Here is a 26,349-nt window from a genome sequence, read left to right as displayed (position 1 = left end):
TACTCTCTCTCTGTCTCCCCAAAGGGCTGTGTGGGGTCCTGTCCTCAGTCAGAGCATTCCCTGTGTGTGTGCGGTGTGTCGGTACGGCTGTGTCGACATGTTTGATGAGGAGGCTTATGTGGAGGCGGAGCAGATGCCGATAAATGGGATGTCGCCCCCTGTGGGCCGACACCAGAGTGGATGGATAGGTGGAAGGTATTAACCGACAGTGTTAACTCCTTACATAAAAGGCTGGATGACGTAACAGCTATGGGACAGCCGGCTTCTCAGCCCGCGCCTGCCCAGGCGTCTCAAAGGCCATCAGGGGCTCAAAAACGCCCGCTCCCTCAGATGGCAGACACAGATGTCGACACGGAGTCTGACTCCAGTGTCGACGAGGTTGAGACATATACACAATCCACTAGGAACATCCGTTACATGATCTCGGCAATAAAAAATGTGTTACACATTTCTGACATTAACCCAAGTACCACTAAAAAAGGGTTTTATGTTTGGGGAGAAAAAGCAGGCAGTGTTTTGTTCCCCCATCAAATGAGTGAATGAAGTGTGAAAAAGCGTGGGTTCCCCCGATAAGAAACTGGTAATTTCTAAAAAGTTACTGATGGCGTACCTTTACCCGCCAGAGGATAAGTTACGCTGGGAGATATCCCCTAGGGTGGATAAGGCGCTCACACGTTTGTCAAAAAAGGTGGCACTGCCGTCTTAGGATACGGCCACTTTGAAGGTACCTGCTGATAAAAAGCAGGAGGCTGTCCTGAAGTCTGTATTTACACACTCAGGTACTAGACTGAGACCTGCAGATAGTGCTGCTGCAGCGTGGTCTGTAACCCTGTCAAACAGGGATACTATTTTGCGAACATAAGTCGTCATCTTATATATGAGGGATGCACAGAGGGATATTTTGCCGGCTGGCATCCAGAATTAATGCAATGTCCATTCTGTCAGGAGGGTATTAGAGACCCGACACTGGACAGGTGATGCTGACTTTAAAAGGCACATAGAGCCTTATAAGGGTGAGGAATTGTTTGGGGATGGTCTCTGGGACCTCGTATCCACAGCAACAGCTGGGAAGAAAAATTTTTACCTCAGGTTTCCTCACAGCCTAAGAAAGCACTGTATTATCAGGTACAGTCCTTTCGGCTTCAGAAAAGCAAGCGGGTCAAAGGCGCTTCCTTTCTGCACAGAGACGAGGGAAGAGGGAAAAAGCTGCACCAGTCAGCCAGTTCCCAGAATCAAAATTCTTCCCCCGCTTCCTCTGAGTCCACCGCATGACGCGGGGGCTCCACAGGCGTAGCCAGGTACGGTGGGGGGCCGCCTCAAAAATTTCAGCGATCAGTGGGCTCGCTCACAGGTGGAACCCTGGATCCTTCAAGTAGTATCTCAGGGGAACAGGCTGGAATTCGAGGCGTCTCCCCCCCACCGTTTCCTCAAATCTGCCTTGCCGACAACTCCCTCAGGCAGGGAGGCTGTGCTAGAGGCAATTCACAAGCTGTATTCCCAGCAGGTGATAGTCAAGGTGCCCCTACTTCAACAAGGACGGGGTTACTATTCCACACTGTTTGTGGTACCGAAACCGGACGGTTCGGTGAGACCCATTTTAAATTTGAAGTCCTTGAACACATACATAAAAAAATTCAAGTTCAAGATGGAATCGCTCAGGGCGGTTATTGCAAGCCTGGAGGAGGGGGATTACATGGTATCCCTGGACATCAAGGATGCTTACCTACATGTCCCCATTTACCATCCTCACCAGGAGTACCTCAGATTTGTGGTACAGGATTGCCATTACCAATTCCAAACACTGCCGTTTGGACTGTCCACGGCACCGAGGGTCTTTACCAAGGTAATGGCAGAAATGATGATACTCCTTCGAAAAAAGGGAGTTTTTAATTATCCCGTACTTGAACGATCTCCTTATAAAGGCGAGGTCCATGGAGCAGTTGTTGGTCGGAGTAGCACTATCTCGGGAAGTGCTACAACAGCACGGATGGATTCTATACATTCCAAAGTCACAGCTGGTTCCTACCACACGCCTGCTGTTCCTGGGGATGGTTCTGGACACAGAACAGAAAAAAGTGTTTCTCCCGCAGGAGAAAGCCAAGGAGCTGTCATCTCTAGTCAGAGACCTCCTGAAACCAAAACAGGTATCGGTGCATCACTGCACACGAGTCCTGGGAAAAATGGTAGCTTCTTACGAAGCAAAATTCCATTCGGCAGGTTCCATGCAAGAACCTTTCAGTGGGACCTCTTGGACAAGTGGTCGGAATCGCTTCTTCAGATGCATCGGCTGACTCCAAGGACCAGGGTATCTCTACTGTGGTGGCTGCAGAGTGCTCATCTTCAAGAGGGCCGCAGATTCGGCATACAGGACTGGGTCCTGGTAACCACGGATGCCAGCCTTCGAGGCTGGGGGGCAGTCACACAGGGAAGAAATTTCCAAGGACTTTGGTCAAGTCAGGAGTCGTCCCTACACATAAATATTCTGGAACTGAGGGCCATTTACAATGCCCTAAGTCTGGCAAGGCCTCTGCTTCAAAACCAGCCGGTACTGATCCAATCAGACAACATCACGGCAGTCGCCCATGTAAACCGACAGGGCGGCACAAGAAGCAGGATGGCGATGGCAGAAGCCACAAGGATTCTCCGATGGGCGGAAAATCACGTCTTAGCACTGTCAGCAGTGTTCATTCCGGGAGTGGACAACTGGGAAGCAGACTTCCTCAGCAGACACGACCGACACCCGGGAGAGTGGGGACTTCATCCAGAAGTCTTTCAACTGTTGGAAAACCGTTGGGAAAGGCCACAGGTGGACATGATGGCGTCCCGCCTAAACAAAAAACTAGATATTGCGCCAGGTCAAGGGACCCTCAGGCAATAGCTGTGGACGCTCTAGTGACACCGTGGGTGTACCAGTCGGTTTATGTATTCCCTCCTCTGCCTCTCATACCAAAGGTACTGAGAATAATAAGAAAACGAGGAGTAAGAACGATACTCGTGGTTCCGGATGGGCCAAGAAGAGCTTGGTACCCAGAACTTCAAGAAATAATATCAGAGGACCCATGGCCTCTACCGCTCAGACAGGATCTGCTACAGCAGGGGCCCTGTCTGTTCCAAGACTTACCGCGGCTGCGTTGGACGGCATGGCGGTTGAATTCCGGATCCTAAAGCAAAAGGGCATTCCGGAGGAAGTCATTCCTACGCTGATAAAAGCCAGGAAAGAAGTAACCGCAAACCATTATCACCGTATTTGGCGAAAATATGTTGCGTGGTGTGAGGCCGGGAAGGTCCCAACAGAGGAATTTCAGCTGGGTCGTTTTCTGCACTTCCTACAGTCAGGAGTGACTATGGGCCTAAATTTGGGTTCCATTAAGGTCCAGATTTCGGCTCTGTCGATTTTCTTCCAGAAAGAACTGACTTCACTGCCTGGAGTTCAGACATTTGTAAAGGGAGTGCTACATATTCAGCCCCTTTTTTTGTGCCTTCTGTGGCACCTTGGGATCTCAACATGGTGTTGAGTTTCTTAAAATCACATTGGTTTGAGCCACTTAAAACTGTGGATTTGAAATATCTCACGTGGAAAGTGGTCATGTTATTGGCCTTTGCTTCGGCCAGGCGTGTGTCAGAATTGGCGGCTTTGTCATGTAAAAGCCCTTATCTGATTTTCCATATGGATAGGGCAGAATTGAGGACTCGTCCCCAGTTTCTCCCTAAGGTGGTATCAGCTTTTCACTTGAACCAACCTATTGTAGTGCCTGCGGCTACTAGGGACTTGGAAGATTCCAAGTTACTGGACGTAGTCAGGGCCTTAAAAATTTATATTTCCAGGACGGGTGGAGTCAGGAAAACTGACTCGTTTTTTATCCTGTAGGCACCTAACAAAATAGGTTCTCCTGCTTCTAAGCAGACTATTGCTCGCTGAATTTGTAGCACAATTCAGCTGGAGCATTCTGCGGCTGGATTGCCGCATCCTAAATCAGTAACAGCCCATTCCACGAGGAAAGTGGGCTCATCTTGGGCGGCTGCCCGAGGGGTCTCGGCTTTACAACTTTGCCGAGCTGCAACTTGGTCAGGGGCAAACACGTTTGCTAAATTCTACAAATTTGATACCCTGGCTGAGGAGGACCTTGAGTTCTCTCATTCGGTGCTGCAGAGTCATCCGCACTCTCCCGCCCGTTTGGGAGCTTTGGTATAATCCCCATGGTCCTTACGGAGTTCCCAGCATCCAATAGGACGTCAGAGAAAATAAGATTTTACTCACCGGTAAATCTATTTCTCGTAGTCCGTAGTGGATGCTGGGCGCCCATCCCAAGTGCGGATTGTCTGCAATACTTGTATATAGTTATTGCCTAACTAAAGGGTTATTGTTGAGCCATCTGTTGAGAGGCTCAGTTATATTTCATACTGTTAACTGGGTATAGTATCACGAGTTATACGGTGTGATTGGTGTGGCTGGTATGAGTCTTACCCGGGATTCAAAATCCTTCCTTATTGTGTCAGCTCTTCCGGGCACAGTATCCTAACTGAGGTCTGGAGGAGGGGCATAGAGGGAGGAGCCAGTGCACACCAGATAGTACCTAATCTTTCTTTTAGAGTGCCCAGTCTCCTGCGGAGCCCGTCTATTCCCCATGGTCCTTACGGAGTTCCCAGCATCCACTACGGACTACGAGAAATAGATTTACCGGTGAGTAAAATCTTATTTTATTTTTCCCCCTATTTATTTACACTTATATTTATTTCATTGTTAATATTTCGCATTCGTTATTTAATATCTCACCAGTATTGCAATTTTAATGAATATCCAATAACATGACTCCATTTTAGACTTATTTGATTTGTAGACAATTGAAATTTTGTTCATGAGACCTTGAGTGCCCAAACAGGAATTGCTTTGTGGTCAGGGTACATTTTTTTTGCTTCCTTTCCCCCCTTTTTTGGGGCAGGTGGCTATGTAAGGGAAAGTTTTGTGAGCAGGGGGGCATGTGAGAGAAAATCTGGTGGGCAGAAGGGCATGTGGGAGGAAGGCAGGTGGGCAGCATGGGACATGTGAGACAAATACTGATGGGAAGCGGTGGGCATGTGAGGGAAAAGCTGGTGAGCTGTTGCGCATGTGAGCAAAGATCTGGTGGGCAGATGGGAATGTATGGCAAAAGCTGGTGGGCACAGGGTCATGCAAGCAAAATGCTGATACAGTAATACCGCATTCAGATCGCAAATGCCGGATCCAACCCGGTAAAAGAAACGTGTCCTTACCGGGTGGGATCCGGCATTTGCTCCCCTCTGCTGGCTTTCCGACCCGGCAATATACCGGGTCGGTTGCCATAGCAGCGGGGGGGCGCAGCAGCAGCAGGGGCGGGGGTGGAGGCGGCGCTGGGAGATGAGCTCATCTCCTGCGCCGCCTCTCCCTATTCTGTGAATGGGAACCATGTCGCATCGACGCGGCTCCCATTCACACTGCACCTGACCCGGTATTCAACCCGGGTATAATCCTTCTTTTATACCGGGTTGAATTACCGGGTCAGGCGACCCGCTAATTCCGGCAGAGTGCTTTCACATCGCACACTGACCCGTGTCGACACGGCAATATGCCGTGTTGATACCGGGTTATTTGTGCAATGTGAAAGGGGTAAACGTAGAGGATACTGGGGCAGATGTATTAAGCCTGGAGCCAATCATTATCGGTTTGAAAAATGACAGTTAGGAGCTGATTGGATGGTCGTAATCACTTTCCACTTATCACTTCTTTATCACTGCTTTATCACTTTTCCAGGCTTAATACATCTGCCCATGGGGTCTATTCATGAAGCAGTGAAAAGTGTGGAGAAATGAGCCAGTGGAGAAGTTGCCCATGGCAACCAATCAGCATTGATGTAACATTTCTAATTTGCATACTATACAGTTGTACAGAGCAGCTGATTGGTTACCATGGGCAACTTCTCCACAGGCTCATTTCTCCACTCTTTTCACTGCTTCATGAATAGACCCCCATGTGTGAAAAATCTGGTTGCAGAGGGCTACTGGTGGCCAGGAAGATATTCGAGTGAAAAGGTTGAGACAGAGGGGCTTGTGAGTTAAAAGCTTATGAAAATGTTCATGTCTTTATTAATGTATTTATTTTATTTACTATAGACTCTTTGGAGGCAATTCAATTATTAACGATGTGTAGCTGCCCACATACAGTAAATGAGAGTTGTACCAACAATGCACTTTTTCCAGCTACAGTAAATTCTGTGGAGTGTGAGGATCAATATGTGATATTGATGGCTGTGATGTGCTGACTGTTTCTTTGAGACTTGGCACCCATCATCACCATAACTGAATTGCCGCCCTTCTGTATTGTGCAGGTATACAGGCATTTCACAGTACCTTGAATATATAATAAATAGACAATGAACTCCAACATATAAACACAAAAAAAGTCTTGCCAGTTTGTTGTGACAAGTTTCTTTGCTTTACTTTTTTAACAATCTAGCATTTTGAAAACCCTTTCCTCTTCGTCTTCTCTAGGTAACAGTGAACCGAGGACAGCGTGTGGCATTAGACCTCAGTGTAATTGGACTGTAGCCTTGCCACCCGTGAGACCTGTTCTTTTTATTTACAAAAGCCCTGTGATCCCTGTGGGACAGGAGTGGGGGGGTGGGGAAGAACACTGACGCTCTACTCAGCAACGCAAAAGGCCATCAAGGAGTCGGACCACTCCAGTGGTGCACCACCGTTTTATGCGTCACAGCAACTGCAGTCATACCCTGCAATCAGGATGAGCGCCTGGCCAAATACCATCACATTCCCCCTTGACCTCTAGCCACCCATCAACAACCCACCTCTGACCAATTACGGTGTCCGCCACCCTGTTATGTTTTTCTGGATCCGCCATTGGTCTCAACTCCCTTGTACAGAACTGATCTTGTACACAAGTGGCCTATCGAAGCAGTGAATCCGTAATATACGTTTACTGTATATGTGTGGAAATTATATACTTTCTTTTACATCCTAGAGGCTACTGGGGTCCCCATTAGTACCATGGGGTATAGACGGGTCCACCAGGAGCCATTGGCATTTTAAGAGTTTGAGAGTATGGGCAGGCTCCTCCCTCTATGCCCCTCCTACCAGACTCAGTTTTACAGGGAGGCTGCTGGCAACAGCCTCCCTGCAGCGAGGGACTAAGCGGGGGAGCAGTGTCCGCCCTGCGGGGTCTGAGCCACTGTCTCCGCTGACTGGACACTGAGCTCCAGAGGGGTCAGATCGGTCTCCGCCACAGGGGACCGCTCGCCCCAGCATCATGCCGCCAACCCCTTACAGAGCTGAAGATGTAGTGAGTGAGTCACCGGCCCACCTAGCAAGCGGGGGGGCCGGTGTGAAGATGGCGGCAACGGGGAGGGAGCGCAGTATTAATTGTGCTCCTGGGAAGGCTCAGAGGCACATGGTGCGGCGCTGTGAGGGGCACCCTGGGCCAGCGCTTAGCCCCACACTGGTCCAGAAGCCTGTCGGGGTCCGCGGATCTCAGCCAGCACATTTTCCTCAGGCCAGTATAATCCTTGAAGAGCGGGAAGACAGCGCCATTAAGGGGGCAGAGCTTCTCCTCAGAGCGGACCCAGCAGCGTTCCAGCGACATTTTCCTGCCTGCACAGCGCTGAGAGGAAGAACAGGTCCCTCCACATCAACTCCAGCTATCTGTACACGGTACCAGGGGGTTGAAGAAGGGAGGGGAGGCTGTAATAAGACTGTGTGTCCTATTAAAGAGCACAGTCAGCGCTAACAAGGGGTCTCCCTATGCTAAAATCGCTGTGTGTGGGTTGGCTCCAATCTCTGTGTCTCTCTTGCCATTCTAGGGGGGGGGGGGGGGGGACACGGACTCTGTCTGCCCCCCACCTGTGTGTGTGGAGTGTTTGGTGTTCTCCTTTAGCTATGTCCAGGGACTCTGTGTCATATGCTGCAGAGGATTTATCCTCCCAGGACGATCCCATTCCATGTAATCAGGATAGCACTGGTTTAGCACAGATACCAGCAAGGGAACCTGAGTTGTTTTCCTCTATCAAATCTTGGATTTCTCTTACGTCCTAGAGGATGCTGGGGAATACGTAAGGACCATGGGGTATAGACGGGCTCCGCAGTAGACATGGGCACTCTAAAGACTTTAGATGGGTGTGCACTGGCTCCTCCCTCTATGCCCCTCCTCCAGACCTCAGTAAGATCATGTGCCCAGAGGAGACTGGATGCACTGCAGGGGAGCTCTACTGAGTTTCTCTGAAAATACTTTTTGTTAGGTTTTTTATTTTCAGGGAGCACTGCTGGCAACAGGCTCCCCGCATCGTGGGACTGAGGGGAGAGAAGCAGACCTACTTAACTGATAGGCTCTGCTTCTTAGGCTACTGGACACCATTAGCTCCCGAGGGTCGGAACACAGGTGTCGTCCTCGCTGTTCGTCCCGGAGCCGCGCCGCCGTCCTCCTCACAGAGCCGGAAGATAGAAGCTGGGTGAGTATAAGAAGAAAGAAGACTTCACAGGCGGCAGAAGACTTCAGATCTTCACTGAGGTACCGCGCATACACACACAGAAGGCACTGTACGGGTGCAGGGCGCAGGGGGGGCGCCCTGGGCAGCAATATTAACCTCAAGGGACACTGGCTGATATATTAGATACTGCGGAGGCAGTATATTGAAAAAACCCCGCCAGGATAAAGAATTTGAGCGGGACCGAAGCCCGCCGTTGAGGGGGCGGAGCTTGATCCTCCAGCACTAACCAGCACCATTTTTCTCCACAGCAAGCTGCAGAGAAGCTGCTCCCCGGACTCTCCCTTGCTGAGCAAGTACAGAGGGCAAAAAAGAGGGGGGGGGACACATTTAATTGGCGCAGTGAGTGTATTATTTATTCTATAAAAGAGCGCTGTACAGTCTGGGATTTTATTCCAGTGTCCAGTGGCGCTGGGTGTGTGCTGGCATACTCTCTTTCTGTCTCTCCAAAGGGCCTTATTGGGGGGCTGTCCCCATAATTGTATATCCCAGTGTGTGTGGGGGTGTCAGTACGTGTGTGTTGACATGTCTGAAGCGGAAGGCTCATCTAAGGAGGAAGTAGAGCAGATGATTGTGGTGTCTCCGTCGGCGACACCGACACCTGATTGGTTGGATATGTGGAATGTTTTAAATGCAAATGTGTCTTTATTACATAAAAGATTGGACAAAGCAGAGTCCAGAGAAAAAGCAGGGCGTCAATCCATGGCTTTGACTGTGTCACAAGGCCCTTCGGGCTCTCATAAACGTCCCTTGTCCCAGGTAGCAGACACTGATACCGACACGGATTCTGATTCCAGTGTCAACTACGATGATGCGAAGTTACACCCAAGGGTGGCCAAAGGTATTCATTATATGATTATTGCAATAAAAGATGTTTTGCATATCACAGTGCCTGACACGAGGGTATGCATGTTTAAGGAGAAGAAACCTGAGGTAACCTTTCCCCCATCTCATGAGCTGAACGCTTTATTTGAAAAAGCTTGGGAAACTCCGGACAAGAAACTGCATATTCCCAAGAGAATTCTTATGGCGTATCCTTTCCCCGCACAGGACAGGTTACGGTGGGAATCCTCGCCCAGGGTGGACAAGGCTTTGACGCGCTTGTCCAAAAAGGTGGCGCTACCGTCTCCAGACACGGCAGCCCTCAAGGATCCTGCTGATCGCAGACAGGAGACTACCTTAAAATTAGTGATGAGCGGGTTCGGTTCCTCGGAATCCGAACCCGCCCGAACTTCACCTTTTTTTTACACGGGTCTGAGCGACTCGGATCCTCCCGCCTTGCTCGGTTAACCCGAGCGCGCCCGAACGTCATCATCCCGCTGTCGGATTCTCGCGAGACTCGGATTCTATATAAGGAGCCGCGCGTCGCCGCCATTTTCACACGTGCATTGAGATTGATAGGGAGAGGACGTGGCTGGCGTCCTCTCCGAGTCCGTTGTATTATATTAGAACTTAGTTAGTTATAATTGTGGGGAGGATTGGTGACGGGGAGCAGCTGTTAGGGAGTACAGTGCAGGGTTTTGAGTTTAATCCGTTGTTTCTCTGCCTGAAAAAAAACGCTCCACCATATCTGTGCTCACTCAGTGTGCTGCACTGCTGCATGATATATCTGTGCTGAGTGCACTGCTCACACTGCCTAATTGTGGGGACTGGGGAGCAGTTATAGCAGGAGTACAGTGCACAGTTTTGCTGACAGTGACCACCAGTCCAGTATACGTTTGTCTGCCTAAAAAACACTGTGGTGTTTTTTTTTTCTTTCTTCATGCTAGTTTGTTTAGCAGTCTGCTGACACTGCAGTGTCCACCAGGTCCGTTATACAGTATATTATATATATAATTAAGCACTAAGCAGCAGTACGGTAGGCCACGGCTGTACCTACCTCTGTGTCGACTCGTCACTCGTCGTCCATAAGTATAAGTAATACTATCCATCCATCTACATTGTATACCTGTGGTGTTTTTTTTTTCTTTCTTCATACTAGTTTAGCAGTCTGCTGCTGACACTGTCCACCAGGTCCGTTATACAGTATATTATATTTATATATAAGCACTAAGCAGCAGTACGGTAGGCCACGGCTGTACCTACCTCTGTGTCGTCACTCGTCGTCCATAAGTATAAGTAATACTATACTATCCATCCATCTACATTGTATACCTGTGGTGTTTTTTTTTCTTTCTTCATACTAGTTTAGCAGTCTGCTGACACTGTCCACCAGGTCCGTTATACACACAGTATATTATATTTATATATAAGCACTAAGCAGCAGTACGGTAGGCCACGGCTGTACCTACCTCTGTGTCGTCAGTGCACTCGTCGTCCATAAGTATAAGTAACACTATACTATCCATCCATCTACATTGTATACCTGTGGTGGTTTTATTTTCTTTCTTCATACTAGTTTAGCAGTCTGCTGACACTGTCCACCAGGTCCGTTATACAGTATATTATATTTATATATAAGCACTAAGCAGCAGTATGGTAGGCCACGGCTGTACCTACCTCTGTGTCGTCAGTGCACTCGTCGTCCATAAGTATAAGTAATACTATACTATCCATCCATCTACATTGTATACCTGTGGTGGGTTTTTTTTCTTTCTTCATACTAGTTTAGCAGTCTGCTGACACTGTCCACCAGGTCCGTTATACAGTATATTATATTTATATATAAGCACTAAGCAGCAGTACGGTAGGCCACGGCTGTACCTACCTCTGTGTCGTCAGTGCACTCGTCGTCCATAAGTATAAGTAATACTATACTATCCATCTATCTACATTGTATACCTGTGGTGGGTTTTTTTTCTTTCTTCATACTAGTTTAGCAGTCTGCTGACACTGTCCACCAGGTCCGTTATACAGTATATTATATTTATATATAAGCACTAAGCAGCAGTACGGTAGGCCACGACTGTACCTACCTCTGTGTCGTCACTCGTCGTCCATAAGTATAAGTAATACTATACTATCCATCCATCTACATTGTATACCTGTGGTGTTTTTTTTTTTCTTTCTTCATACTAGTTTAGCAGTCTGCTGACACTGTCCACCAGGTCCGTTATACAGTATATTATATTTATATATAAGCACTAAGCAGCAGTACGGTAGGCCACGGCTGTACCTACCTCTGTGTCGTCACTCGTCGTCCATAAGTATAAGTAATACTATACTATCCATCCATCTACATTGTATACCTGTGGTGGGGTTTTTTTTCTTTCTTCATACTAGTTTAGCAGTCTGCTGCTGACACTGTCCACCAGGTCCGTTATACAGTATATTATATTTATATATAAGCACTAAGCAGCAGTACGGTAGGCCACGGCTGTACCTACCTCTGTGTCGTCACTCGTCGTCCATAAGTATAAGTAATACTATACTATCCATCCATCTACATTGTATACCTGTGGTGTTTTTTTTTCTTTCTTCATACTAGTTTAGCAGTCTGCTGCTGACACTGCCCACCAGGTCCATTATACAGTATATTATATTTATATATAAGCACTAAGCAGCAGTACGGTAGGCCACGGCTGTACCTACCTCTGTGTCGTCACTCGTCGTCCATAAGTATAAGTAATACTATACTATCCATCCATCTACATTGTATACCTGTGGTGGCTTTTAGTTGTGCGCAAAATATGGAGAACAAAAATGTGGAGTTTAAAAAAATAGGGAAAGATCAAGATCCACTTTCACCTCGTGCTGAAGCTGCTGCCACTAGTCATGGCCGAGATGATGAAATGCCATCAACGTCGTCTGCCAAGGCCGATGCCCAATGTCATAGTACAGAGCATGTAAAATCCAAAACACAAAAGATCAGTAAAAAAATGACCCAAAAATCAAAATTAAAAGCGTCTGAGGAGAAGCGTAAACTTGCCAATATGCCATTTACGACACGGAGTGGCAAGGAACGGTTGAGGCCCTGGCCTATGTTCATGGCTAGTGGTTCAGCTTCACATGAGGATGGAAGCACTCATCCTCTCGCTAGAAAAAAGAAAAGACTTGCGGCAAAAGCACAGCAAAGAACTGTGCGTTCTTCAAAATCCCAAATCCCAAAGGAGAGTCCAATTGTGTCGGTTGCGATGCCTGACCTTCCCAACACTGGACGGGAAGAGCTTGCGCCTTCCACCATTTGCACGCCCCCTGCAAGTGTTGAAAGGAGCACCCGCAGTCCAGTTCCTGATAGTGAAATTGAAGATGTCAGTGTTGAAGTACACCAGGATGAGGATATGGGTGTTGCTGGCGCTGGGGAGGAAATTGACAAGGAGGATTCTGATGGTGAGGTGGTTTGTTTAAGTCAGGCACCCGGGGAGACACCTGTTGTCCGTGGGAGGAATATGGCCATTGACATGCCTTGTGAAAATACCAAAAAAATCAGCTCTTCAGTGTGGAAGTATTTCAACAGAAATGCGGACAACAGGTGTCAAGCCGTGCGTTGCCTTTGTCAATCTGTAATAAGTAGGGGTAAGGACGTTAACCACCTCGGAACATCCTCCCTTATACGTCACCTGCAGCGCATTCATAATAAGTCAGTGACCAGTTTAAAAACTTTGGGCGACAGCGGAAGCAGTCCACTGACCAGTAAATCCCTTCCTCTTGTAACCAAGCTCACGCAAACCACACCACCAACTCCCTCAGTGTCAATTTCCTCCTTACCCAGGAAAGCCAATAGTCCTGCAGGCCATGTCACTGGCAAGTCTGACGAGTCCTCTCCTGCCTGGGATTCCTCCGATGCATCCTTGAGTGTAACGCCTACTGCTGCTGGCGCTGCTGTTGTTGCTGCTGGGAGTCGATCGTCATCCCAGAGGGGAAGTCGGAAGACCACTTGTACTACTTCCAGTAAGCAATTGACTGTCCAACAGTCCTTTGCGAGGAAGATGAAATATCACAGCAGTCATCCTGTTGCAAAGCGGATAACTGAGGCCTTGACAACTATGTTGGTGTTAGACGTGCGTCCGGTATCCGCCGTTAGTTCACAGGGAACTAGACAATTTCTTGAGGTAGTGTGCCCCCGTTACCAAATACCATCTAGGTTCCACTTCTCTAGGCAGGCGATACCGAGAATGTACACGGACGTCAGAAAAAGACTCCACAGTGTCCTAAAAAATGCAGTTGTACCCAATGTCCACTTAACCACGGACATGTGGACAAGTGGAGCAGGGCAGACTCAGGACTACATGACTGTGACAGCCCACTGGGTAGATGTATTGCCTCCCGCTGCAAGAACAGCAGCGGCGGCACCAGTAGCAGCATCTCGCAAACGCCAACTCGTTCCTAGGCAGGCTACGCTTTGTATCACCGCTTTCCAGAATACGCACACAGCTGAAAACCTCTTACGGCAACTGAGGAAGATCATCGCAGAATGGCTTACCCCAATTGGACTCTCCTGGGGATTTGTGGCATCGGACAACGCCAGCAATATTGTGCGTGCATTACATCTGGGCAAATTCCAGCACGTCCCATGTTTTGCACATACCTTGAATTTGGTGGTGCAGAATCATTTAAAAAACGACAGGGGCGTGCAAGAGATGCTGTCGGTGGCCAGAAGAATTGCGGGCCACTTTCGGCGTGCAGGCACCGCGTACAGAAGACTGGAGCACCACCAAAAAAACCTGAACCTGCCCTGCCATCATCTGAAGTAAGAGGTGGTAACGAGGTGGAATTCAACCCTCTATATGCTTCAGAGTATGGAGGAGCAGCAAAAGGCCATTCAAGCCTATACATCTGCCCACGATATAGGCAAAGGAGGTGGAATGCACCTGTCTCAAGCACAGTGGAGAATGATTTCAACGTCGTGCAAGGTTCTGCTGCCCTTTGAACTTGCCACACGTGAAGTCAGTTCAGACACTGCCAGCCTGAGTCAGGTCATTCCCCTCATCAGGCTTTTGCAGAAGAAGCTGGAGGCATTGAAGGAGGAGCTAAAACAGAGCGATTCCGCTAGGCATGTGGGACTTGTGGATGGAGCCCTTCATTCGCTTAACCAGGATTCACGTGTGGTCAATCTGTTGAAATCAGAGCACTACATTTTGGCCACCGTGCTCGATCCTAGATTTAAAACCTACGTTGGATCTCTCTTTCCGGCAGACACAAGTCTGCAGGGGTTCAAAGAACTGCTGGTGAGAAAATTGTCAAGTCAAGCGGAACGCGACCTGTTAACATCTCCTCCTTCACATTCTCCCGCAACTGGGGGTGCGAGGAAAAGGCTACGAATTCCGAGCCCACCCGCTGGCGGTGATGCAGGGCAGTCTGGAGCGACTGCTGATGCGGACATCTGGTCCGGACTGAAGGACCTGCCAATGATTACTGACATGTCGTCTACTGTCACTGCATATGATTCTCTCACCATTGAAAGAATGGTGGAGGATTATATGAGTGACCGCATCCAAGTAGGCACGTCAGACACTCCGTACGTATACTGGCAGGGAAAAGAGGCAATTTGGAGGCCCTTGCACAAACTGGCTTTATTCTACCTAAGTTGCCCTCCCTCCAGTGTGTACTCCGAAAGAGTGTTTAGAGATGTGCACCGGAAATTTTTCGGGTTTTGTGTTTTGGTTTTTGGGTTCGGTTCCGCGGCCGTGTTTTGGGTTCGAACGCGTTTTGGCAAAACCTCACCGAATTTTTTTTGTCGGATTCGGGTGTGTTTTGGATTCGGGTGTTTTTTTCAAAAAACCCTAAAAAACAGCTTAAATCATAGAATTTGGGGGTCATTTTGATCCCAAAGTATTATTAACCTCAATAACCATAATTTCCACTCATTTTCAGTCTATTCTGAACACCTCACACCTAACAATATTATTTTTAGTCCTAAAATTTGCACCGAGGTCGCTGGATGGCTAAGCTAAGCGACCCAAGTGGCCGACACAATCACCTGGCCCATCTAGGAGTGGCACTGCAGTGTCACGCAGGATGGCCCTTCCAAAAAATACTCCCCAAACAGCACATGACGCAAAGAAGAAAAAAAAGAGGCGCAATGAGGTAGCTGTGTGAGTAAGCTAAGCGACCCTAGTGGCCGACACAAACACCTGGCCCATCTAGGAGTGGCACTGCAGTGTCACGCAGGATGGCCCTTCCAAAAAACACTCCCCAAACAGCACATGACGCAAAGAAGAAAAAAAAGAGGCTCAATGAGGTAGCTGTGTGACTAAGCTCAGCGACCCAAGTGGCCGACACAAACACCTGGCCCATCTAGGAGTGGCACTGCAGTGTCACGCAGGATGGCCCTTCCAAAAAATACTCCCCAAACAGCACATGACGCAAAGAAGAAAAAAAAGAGGCGCAATGAGGTAGCTGTGTGAGTAAGCTAAGCGACCCTAGTGGCCAACACAAACACCTGGCCCATCTAGGAGTGGCACTGCAGTGTCACGCAGGATGGCCCTTCCAAAAAACACTCCCCAAACAGCACATTACGCAAAGAAAAATTGTGGAGGCAATTGCTGCTGGTCAATGTCTCCACGAAGGAATTGATTATAATTCATTTTAATGAACATCATCTTCTCCACAATTTCTGGAAGTAACCTCGTACGCCGATTGCTGACAAGGTGAGCGGCGGCACTAAACACTCTTTCGGAGTACACACTTGTGGGAGGGCAACTTAGGTAGAATAAAGCCAGTTTCTGCAAGGGCCTCCAAATCGCCTCTTTTTCCTGCCAGTATACGTACGGACTGTCTGACGTGCCTACTTGGATGCGGTCACTCATATAATCCTCCACCATTCTTTCAATGGAGAGAGAATCATATGCAGTGCCAGTAGACGACATGTCCGTAATCGTTGGCAGGTCCTTCAGTCCGGACCAGATGTCAGCATCAGCAGTCGCTCCAGACTGCCCTGCATCACCGCCAGCGGGTGGGCTCGGAATTCTGAGCCTTTTCCTCGCACCCCCAATTGCGGGAGAATGTGAAGGAGGAGCTGTTGACCGATCAAGTTCCACTTGACTTGATAATTTTCCCACCAGCAGGTCTTTGAACGCCTGCAGATTTGTGTCTGCCGGAAAGAGAGATCCAACGTAGGTTTTAAATCTAGGATCGAGCACGGTGGCCAAAATGTAGTGCTCTGATTTCAACAGATTGACCACACGTGAATCCTGGTTAAGCGAATGAAGGGCTCCATCCACAAGTCCCACATGCCTAGCGGAATCGCTATGTCTTAGCTCCTCCTTCAATGTCTCCAGCTTCTTCTGCAAAAGCCTGATGAGGGGAATGACCTGACTCAGGCTGGCAGTGTCTGAACTGACTTCACGTGTGGCAAGTTCAAAAGGTTGCAGAACCTTGCACAACGTTGAAATCATTCTCCACTGCGCTTGAGACAGGTGCATTCCACCTCCTTTGCCTATATCGTGGCCAGATGTATAGGCTTGAATGGCCTTTTGCTGCTCCTCCATCCTCTGAAGCATATAGAGGGTTGAATTCCACCTCATTACCACTTCTTGCTTCAGATGATGGCAGGGCAGGTTCAGGCGTTTTTGGTGTTGCTCCAGTCTTCTGTACGTGGTGCCTGTACGCCGAAAGTGTCCCGCAATTCTTCTGGCCACCGACAGCATCTCTTGCATGCCACTGTCATTTTTTAAATAATTCTGCACCACCAAATTCAAGGTATGTGCAAAACATGGGACGTGCTGGAATTTGCCCAGATATAATGCACGCACAATATTGCTGGCGTTGTCCGATGCCACAAATCCACAGGAGAGTCCAATTGGGGTAAGCCATTCTGCGATGATCTTCCTCAGTTGCCATAAGAGGTTTTCAGCTGTGTGCGTATTCTGGAAAGCGGTGATACAAAGCGTAGCCTGCCTAGGAAAGAGTTGGCGTTTGCGAGATGCTGCTACTGGTGCCGCCGCTGCTGTTCTTGCGGCGGAAGTCAATACATCTACCCAGTGGGCTGTCACAGTCATATAGTCCTGAGTCTGCCCTGCTCCACTTGTCCACATGTCCGTGGTTAAGTGGACATTGGGTACAACTGCATTTTTTAGGACACTGGTGAGTTTTTTTCTGAGGTCTGTGTACATTTTCGGTATCGCCTGCCTAGAGAAATGGAACCTAGATGGTATTTGGTACCTGGGACACAGTACCTCAATCAAGTCTATAGTTGGCTCTGAAGTAATGATGGATACCGGAACCACGTTTCTCACCGCCCAGGATGCCAAGGCCTCAGTTATCCGCTTTGCAGCAGGATGACTGCTGTGATATTTCATCTTCCTCGCAAAGGACTATTGGACAGTCAATTGCTTGGTGGAAGTAGTAAAAGTGGTCTTACGACTTCCCCTCTGGGATGACCATCGACTCCCAGCAGCAACAACAGCAGCGCCAGCAGCAGTAGGCGTTACACTCAAGGATGCATCGGAGGAATCCCAGGCAGGAGAGGACTCGTCAGAATTGCCAGTGACATGGCCTGCAGGACTATTGGCATTCCTGGGGAAGGAGGAAATTGACACTGAGGGAGTTGGTGGGGTGGTTTGCGTGAGCTTGGTTACAAGAGGAAGGGATTTACTGGTCAGTGGACTGCTTCCGCTGTCGCCCAAAGTTTTTGAACTTGTCACTGACTTATGATGAATGCGCTGCAGGTGACGTATAAGGGAGGATGTTCAGAGGTGGTTAACGTCCTTACCCCTACTTATTACAGCTTGACAAAGGCAACACACGGCTTGACACCTGTTGTCCGCATTTCTGTTGAAATACTTCCACACCGAAGAGCTGATTTTTTTGGTATTTTCACCAGGCATGTCAATGGCCCTATTCCTCCCACGGACAACAGGTGTCTCCCCGGGTGCCTGACTTAAACAAACCACCTCACCATCAGAATCCTCCTTGTCAATTTCCTCCCCAGCGCCAGCAACACCCATATCCTCCTCATCCTGGTGTACTTCAACACTGACATCTTCAATCTGACTATCAGGAACTGGACTGCGGGTGCTCCTTCCAGCACTTGCAGGGGGCGTGCAAATGGTGGAAGGCGCATGCTCTTCACGTCCAGTGTTGGGAAGGTCAGGCATCGCAACCGACACAACTGGACTCTCCTTGTGGATTTGTGATTTCGAAAAACACACAGTTCTTTGCTATGCTTTTGCCAGCTTAAGTCTTTTCATTTTTCTAGCGAGAGGCTGAGTGCTTCCATCCTCATGTGAAGCTGAACCACTAGCCATGAACATAGGCCAGGGCCTCAGCCGTTCCTTGCCACTCCGTGTGGTAAATGGCATATTGGCAAGTTTACGCTTCTCCTCCGACGATTTTAATTTAGATTTTTGAGTCCTTTTTTTACTGATCTTTTGTGTTTTGGATTTTACATGCTCTGTACTATGACATTGGGCATCGGCCTTGGCAGACGACGTTGATGGAATTTCATCGTCTCGGCCATGACTAGTGGCAGCAGCTTCAGCACGAGGTGGAAGTGGATCTTGATCTTTCGCTATTTTTGGAACCTCAACATTTTTGTTCTCCATATCTTAATAGGCACAACTAAAAGGCACCTCAGGTAAACAATGGAGATGGATGGATACTAGTATACTTATGGATGACGAGTGACTGACGACACAGAGGTAGCTACAGCCGTGGACTACCGTACTGCGTCTGCTAGTATAGAGATGATAATTAATGATATAAAAAAAATATATATATAACTACTGTAGGTATATATAATATAATGACGGACCTGGTGGACACTGTCAGCAGACTGCTAAACTACTAGTATGAAGAAGATAGGAAAAAAAAAACCACCACAGGTAGGTAGGTATACAATTATGGACGAGTGACGACACAGAGGTAGGTACAGCCGTGGCCTACCGTACTGAGTCTGCTAGTATAGATAATATACTAAATATATTACTACTGTAGGTATATAACATAATGACGGACCTGGTGGACACTGTCAGCAGACTCCTAAACTACTAGTATGAAGAAGATAGAAAAAAAAAAACCCACCACAGGTAGGTAGGTATACAATTATGGACGAGCACTGACGACACAGAGATAGCCACAGCCGTGGACTACCGTACTGCGTCTGCTACTATAGATAATATACTAAATATATTACTACTGTAGGATTATAATGACGGACCTGGTGGACACTGTCAGCAGACTCCTAAACTACTAGTATGAAGAAGATAGAAAAAAAAAACCCACCACAGGTAGGTAGGTATACAATTATGGACGAGCACTCACGACACAGAGATAGCCACAGCCGTGGACTACCGTACTGCGTCTGCTAATATAGAGATGATAAAGATGATAGAGATGAAAAAAAAAATATAACACTACTGTAGGTAAATATTTATATAATATAATGAATGACGGACCTGCTGGACACTGTCAGGAGAATGCGTTTATACTATAGAATAAAAAAAAAAACACCACAGGAGTGTTTAACTTTTTCAGGCAGAACAATATACTGGTGGTCACTGGCAGCAAAAGTGTGCACTATACTCCTGCTATAACTGCACCCCAGTCTCCCCCACAATTCAGCTGTGTGAGCAGTGAGCACTCAGCACAGTCAGATATACATAGATGATATATCATGCAGCACACTGAGGCTGAGCACAGATATGGTATGTGACTGTGTATCGTTTTTTTTCAGGCAGAGAACGGATTATAAATAAAACTGGTGGTCACTATCAGCAAAACTCTGCACTGTACTGAGTACTCCTAATGCTCCCCAAAATTAGTAAATCAAGTGTCTCTCTAATCTATTCTAAACGGAGAGGACGCCAGCCACGTCCTCTCCCTATTAATCTCAATGCACGTGTGAAAATGGCGGCGACGCGCGGCTCCTTATATAGAATCCGAGTCTCACGAGAATCCGACAGCGGGATGATGACGTTCGGGCGCGCTCGGGTTAACCGAGCAAGGCGGGAGGATCCGAGTCTGCTCGGACCCGTGCAAAAAAGGCTGAAGTTCGGGCGGGTTCGGATTCCGAGGAACCGAACCCGCTCATCTCTAGTGTTTAGTGCCGCCGCTCACCTTGTCAGCAATCGGCGTACGAGGTTACTTCCAGAAAATGTGGAGAAGATGATGTTCATTAAAATGAATTATAATCAATTACTCCATGGAGACATTCACCAGCAGCAATTGCCTCCAGAAAGTACACGGGGATCTGAGATGGTGGATTCCAGTGGGGACGAATTAATAATCTGTGAGGAGGGGGATGTACACAGTGAAAGGGGTGATGAATCGGACGATGATGATGAGGTGGACATCTTGCCTCTGTAGAGCCAGTTTGTGCAAGGAGAGATTGATTGCTTCTTTTTTCTTGGGGGCCCAAACCAACCAGTCATTTCAGTCACAGTCGTGTGGCAGACCCTGTCGCTGAAATGATGGGTTGGTTAAAGTGTGCATGTCCTGTTTATACAACATATGGGTGGGTGGGAGGGCCCAAGCACAATTCCATCTTGCACCTCTTTTTTCTTTTTTCTTCTTTGCGTCATGTGCTGTTTGGGGAGTATTTTTTGGAAGGGCCATCCTGCCTGACACTGCAGTGCCACTCCTAGATGGGCCAGGTGTTTGCGTCGGCCACTAGGGTCGCTTAGCTTACTCACACAGCTACCTCATTGCGCCTCTTTTTTTTCTTCTTTGCGTCATGTGCTGTTTGGGGAGTATTTTTTGGAAGGGCCATCCTGCGTGACACTGCAGTGACACTCCTAGATGGGCCAGGTGTTTGTGTCGGCCACTAGGGTCGCTTAGCTTACTCACACAGCGACCTCATTGCGCCTCTTTTTTTCTTTGCGTCATGTGCTGTTTGGGGAGTATTTTTTGGAAGGGCCATCCTGCCTGACACTGCAGTGCCACTCCTAGATGGGCCAGGTGTTTGTGTCGGCCACTTGGGTCACTTAGCTTAGCCATCCAGCGACCTCGGTGCAAATTTTAGGACTAAAAATAATATTGTGAGGTGTGAGGTGTTCAGAATAGACTGAAAATGAGTGGAAATTATGGTTATTGAGGTTAATAATACTATGGGATCAAAATGACCCCCAAATTCTATGATTTAAGCTGTTTTTTAAGGTTTTTTGAAAAAAACACCCGAATCCAAAACACACCCGAATCCGACAAAAAAAAATTCGGTGAGGTTTTGCCAAAAAGCGTTCGAACCCAAAACACGGCCACGGAACCGAACCCAAAACCAAAACACAAAACCCGAAAAATTTCAGGTGCACATCCCTACTTAAAATCAATTTATGCATATACAGATGCCTTGCTCAGACTGGCAGTAGTGTCGGCATGGGTATGTAGCGCAATAGCAGCATGGGCAGATAACTTGTCATCTGACTTTGACACCCTAGATAAGGATAGCATTTTATTGACCTTGGGTCATATTAAAGACGCAGCGTTATATATGAGAGATGCTGTGAGAGACGTTGGGCTATTGGGTTCAAGAGCCAATGCCATGGCAATTTCTGCTAGGCGAGCCCTGTGGACCCGCCAATGGACGGGTGATGCTGATTCAAAGATACATATGGAAACTTTGCCTTACAAGGGTGAGGTTTTATTTGGGGAGGGCCTTGCGGACCTGGTTTCCACAGCTATTGCGGGTAAATCTTCTTTTTTGCCTTATGTTCCCCCACAGCAAAAGAAAACACCTCAATATCAGATGCAGTCCTTTCGGTCGCATAAGTCCAGAAGAGGTCGGGGCACGTCCTTCCTCGCCAGAGGTAAGGGTAGAGGGAAAAGAATGCCTGCTACGGCTAGTTCCCAGGAACAGAAGTCCTCCCGGGCTTCTACAAAATCCACCGCATGACGCTGGGGCTCCACTGCGGGAGTCCGCGCCGGTGGGGGCACGCCTTCAACTCTTCAGCCAGGTCTGGGTTCTGTCAGATTTGGATCCTTGGGCGATAGAAATTGTATCCCAAGGCTACAAACTAGAGATGAGCGGGTTCGGTTCCTCGGAATCCGAACCCGCCCGAACTTCAGCTTTTTTTACACGGATCCGAGCGACTCGGATCTTCCCGCCTTGCTCGGTTAACCCGAGCGCGCCCGAACGTCATCATGACGCTGTCGGATTCTCGCGAGGCTCGGATTCTATCGCGAGACTCGGATTCTATATAAGGAGCCGCGCGTCGCCGCCATTTTACACGTGCATTGAGATTGATAGTGAGAGGACGTGGCTGGCGTCCTCTCCGTTTAGAGAAGAAATAGATAGGAGAGTGAGAGTGAGACAGTGACACTTCATTTACTGGAGCTTAGAAGGAGTACTCAGACAGAGAGTGCAGAATTTTGCTGATAGTATTAGTTAGTTATACTAGTGACAGAGTGAGACAGTGACACTTCATTTACTGGAGCTTAGGAGGAGTACTCAGACAGAGAGTGCAGAATTTTGCTGATAGTATTAGTTAGTTATACTAGTGACTGACCAGTGACCACCAGTGCAGTTTTATATTATTTAATATAATCCGTTCTCTGCCTGAAAAAACGATACACAGTGACTCAGTCACATACCATATCTGTGCTCAGCCCAGTGTGCTGCTGCATCATCTATGTATAATATCTGACTGTGCTCACACAGCTTAATTGTGGGGGAGACTGGGGAGCAGTTAGGTTATAGCAGGAGCCAGGAGTACATATTAAAATTAAACAGTGCACACTTTTTTTCTGCAGGAGTGCCACTGCCAGTGTGACTGACCAGTGACCTGACCACCAGTATATAGTATACTATATTGTATTGTGAATGTCTGCCTGTAAAAGTTAAACACACGTCGTGTGACTTGTGTGGTGTTTTTTTATTCTATAAAATAAAAAACTCATTCTGCTGACAGACAGTGTCCAGCAGGTCCGTCATTATATAATATATACCTGTCCGGCTGCAGTAGTGATATATATATATTTTTTATATCATTATTTATCATCCAGTCGCAGCAGACACAGTACGGTAGTTCACGGCTGTAGCTACCTCTGTGTCGGCACTCGGCAGTCCATCCATAATTGTATACCACCTACCCGTGGTTTTTTTTTTCTTTCTTCTTTATACATACTACATCTCATTATCATCCAGTCTATATTAGCAGCAGACACAGTACAGTACGGTAGTCCACGGCTGTAGCTACCTCTGTGTCGGCACTCGGCAGTCCGTCCATAATTGTATACCACCTACCCGTGGTTTTTTTTTTCTTTCTTCTTTATACATACTACATCTCATTATCAACCAGTCTATATTAGCAGCAGACACAGTACGGTAGTCCACGGCTGTAGCTACCTCTGTGTCGGCACTCGGCAGTCCGTCCATAATTGTATACCACCTACCCGTGGTTTTTTTTTTCTTTCTTCTTTATACATACTACATCTCATTATCAACCAGTCTATATTAGCAGCAGACACAGTACGGTAGTCCACGGCTGTAGCTACCTCTGTGTCGGCACTCGGCAGTCCGTCCATAATTGTATACCACCTACCCGTGGTTTTTTTTTTCTTTCTTCTTTATACATACTACATCTCATTATCATCCAGTCTATATTAGCAGCAGACACAGTACAGTACGGTAGTCCACGGCTGTAGCTACCTCTGTGTCGGCACTCGGCAGTCCGTCCATAATTGTATACCACCTACCCGTGGTTTTTTTTTCTTTCTTCTTTATACATACTACATCTCATTATCATCCAGTCTATATTAGCAGCAGACACAGTACAGTACGGTAGTCCACGGCTGTAGCTACCTCTGTGTCGGCACTCGGCAGTCCGTCCATAATTGTATACCACCTACCCGTGGTTTTTTTTTTCTTTCTTCTTTATACATACTACATCTCATTATCATCCAGTCTATATTAGCAGCAGACACAGTACAGTACGGTAGTCCACGGCTGTAGCTACCTCTGTGTCGGCACTCGGCAGTCCGTCCATAATTGTATACCACCTACCCGTGGTTTTTTTTTTCTTTCTTCTTTATACATACTACATCTCATTATCAACCAGTCTATATTAGCAGCAGACACAGTACGGTAGTCCACGGCTGTAGCTACCTCTGTGTCGGCACTCGGCAGTCCATCCATAATTGTATACCACCTACCCGTGGTTTTTTTTTCTTTCTTCTTTATACATACTACATCTCATTATCATCCAGTCTATATTAGCAGCAGACACAGTACAGTACGGTAGTCCACGGCTGTAGCTACCTCTGTGTCGGCACTCGGCAGTCCGTCCATAATTGTATACCACCTACCCGTGGTTTTTTTTTTCTTTCTTCTTTATACATACATACTACATCTCATTATCATCCAGTCTATATTAGCAGCAGACACAGTACAGTACAGTAGTCCACGGCTGTAGCTACCTCTGTGTCGGCACTCGGCAGTCCATCCATAATTGTATACTAGTATCCATCCATCTCCATTGTTTACCTGAGGTGCCTTTTAGTTGTGCCTATTAAAATATGGAGAACAAAAATGTTGAGGTTCCAAAATTAGGGAAAGATCAAGATCCACTTCCACCTCGTGCTGAAGCTGCTGCCACTAGTCATGGCCGAGACGATGAAATGCCAGCAACGTCGTCTGCCAAGGCCGATGCCCAATGTCATAGTACAGAGCATGTCAAATCCAAAACACCAAATATCAGTAAAAAAAGGACTCCAAAACCTAAAATAAAATTGTCGGAGGAGAAGCGTAAACTTGCCAATATGCCATTTACCACACGGAGTGGCAAGGAACGGCTGAGGCCCTGGCCTATGTTCATGGCTAGTGGTTCAGCTTCACATGAGGATGGAAGCACTCAGCCTCTCGCTAGAAAACTGAAAAGACTCAAGCTGGCAAAAGCACCGCAAAGAACTGTGCGTTCTTCGAAATCCCAAATCCACAAGGAGAGTCCAATTGTGTCGGTTGCGATGCCTGACCTTCCCAACACTGGACGTGAAGAGCATGCGCCTTCCACCATTTGCACGCCCCCTGCAAGTGCTGGAAGGAGCACCCGCAGTCCAGTTCCTGATAGTCAGATTGAAGATGTCAGTGTTGAAGTACACCAGGATGAGGAGGATATGGGTGTTGCTGGCGCTGGGGAGGAAATTGACCAGGAGGATTCTGATGGTGAGGTGGTTTGTTTAAGTCAGGCACCCGGGGAGACACCTGTTGTCCGTGGGAGGAATATGGCCACTGACATGCCTGGTGAAAATACCAAAAAAATCAGCTCTTCGGTGTGGAAGTATTTCAACAGAAATGCGGACAACAGGTGTCAAGCCGTGTGTTGCCTTTGTCAAGCTGTAATAAGTAGGGGTAAGGACGTTAACCACCTCGGAACATCCTCCCTTATACGTCACCTGCAGCGCATTCATAATAAGTCAGTGACAAGTTCAAAAACTTTGGGCGACAGCGGAAGCAGTCCACTGACCAGTAAATCCCTTCCTCTTGTAACCAAGCTCACGCAAACCACCCCACCAACTCCCTCAGTGTCAATTTCCTCCTTCCCCAGGAATGCCAATAGTCCTGCAGGCCATGTCACTGGCAATTCTGACGAGTCCTCTCCTGCCTGGGATTCCTCCGATGCATCCTTGCGTGTAACGCCTACTGCTGCTGGCGCTGCTGTTGTTGCTGCTGGGAGTCGATGGTCATCCCAGAGGGGAAGTCGTAAGCCCACTTGTACTACTTCCAGTAAGCAATTGACTGTTCAACAGTCCTTTGCGAGGAAGATGAAATATCACAGCAGTCATCCTGCTGCAAAGCGGATAACTGAGGCCTTGACAACTATGTTGGTGTTAGACGTGCGTCCGGTATCCGCCGTTAGTTCACAGGGAACTAGACAATTTATTGAGGCAGTGTGCCCCCGTTACCAAATACCATCTAGGTTCCACTTCTCTAGGCAGGCGATACCGAGAATGTACACGGACGTCAGAAAAAGACTCACCAGTGTCCTAAAAAATGCAGTTGTACCCAATGTCCACTTAACCACGGACATGT

This window comes from Pseudophryne corroboree, chromosome 2 (assembly GCF_028390025.1).
Source record: "Pseudophryne corroboree isolate aPseCor3 chromosome 2, aPseCor3.hap2, whole genome shotgun sequence".
Classification (NCBI taxonomy): domain Eukaryota; kingdom Metazoa; phylum Chordata; class Amphibia; order Anura; family Myobatrachidae; genus Pseudophryne; species Pseudophryne corroboree.
The sequence above is the reverse complement of the archived record's forward strand: the minus strand, read 5'-3'. Positions refer to the sequence as shown.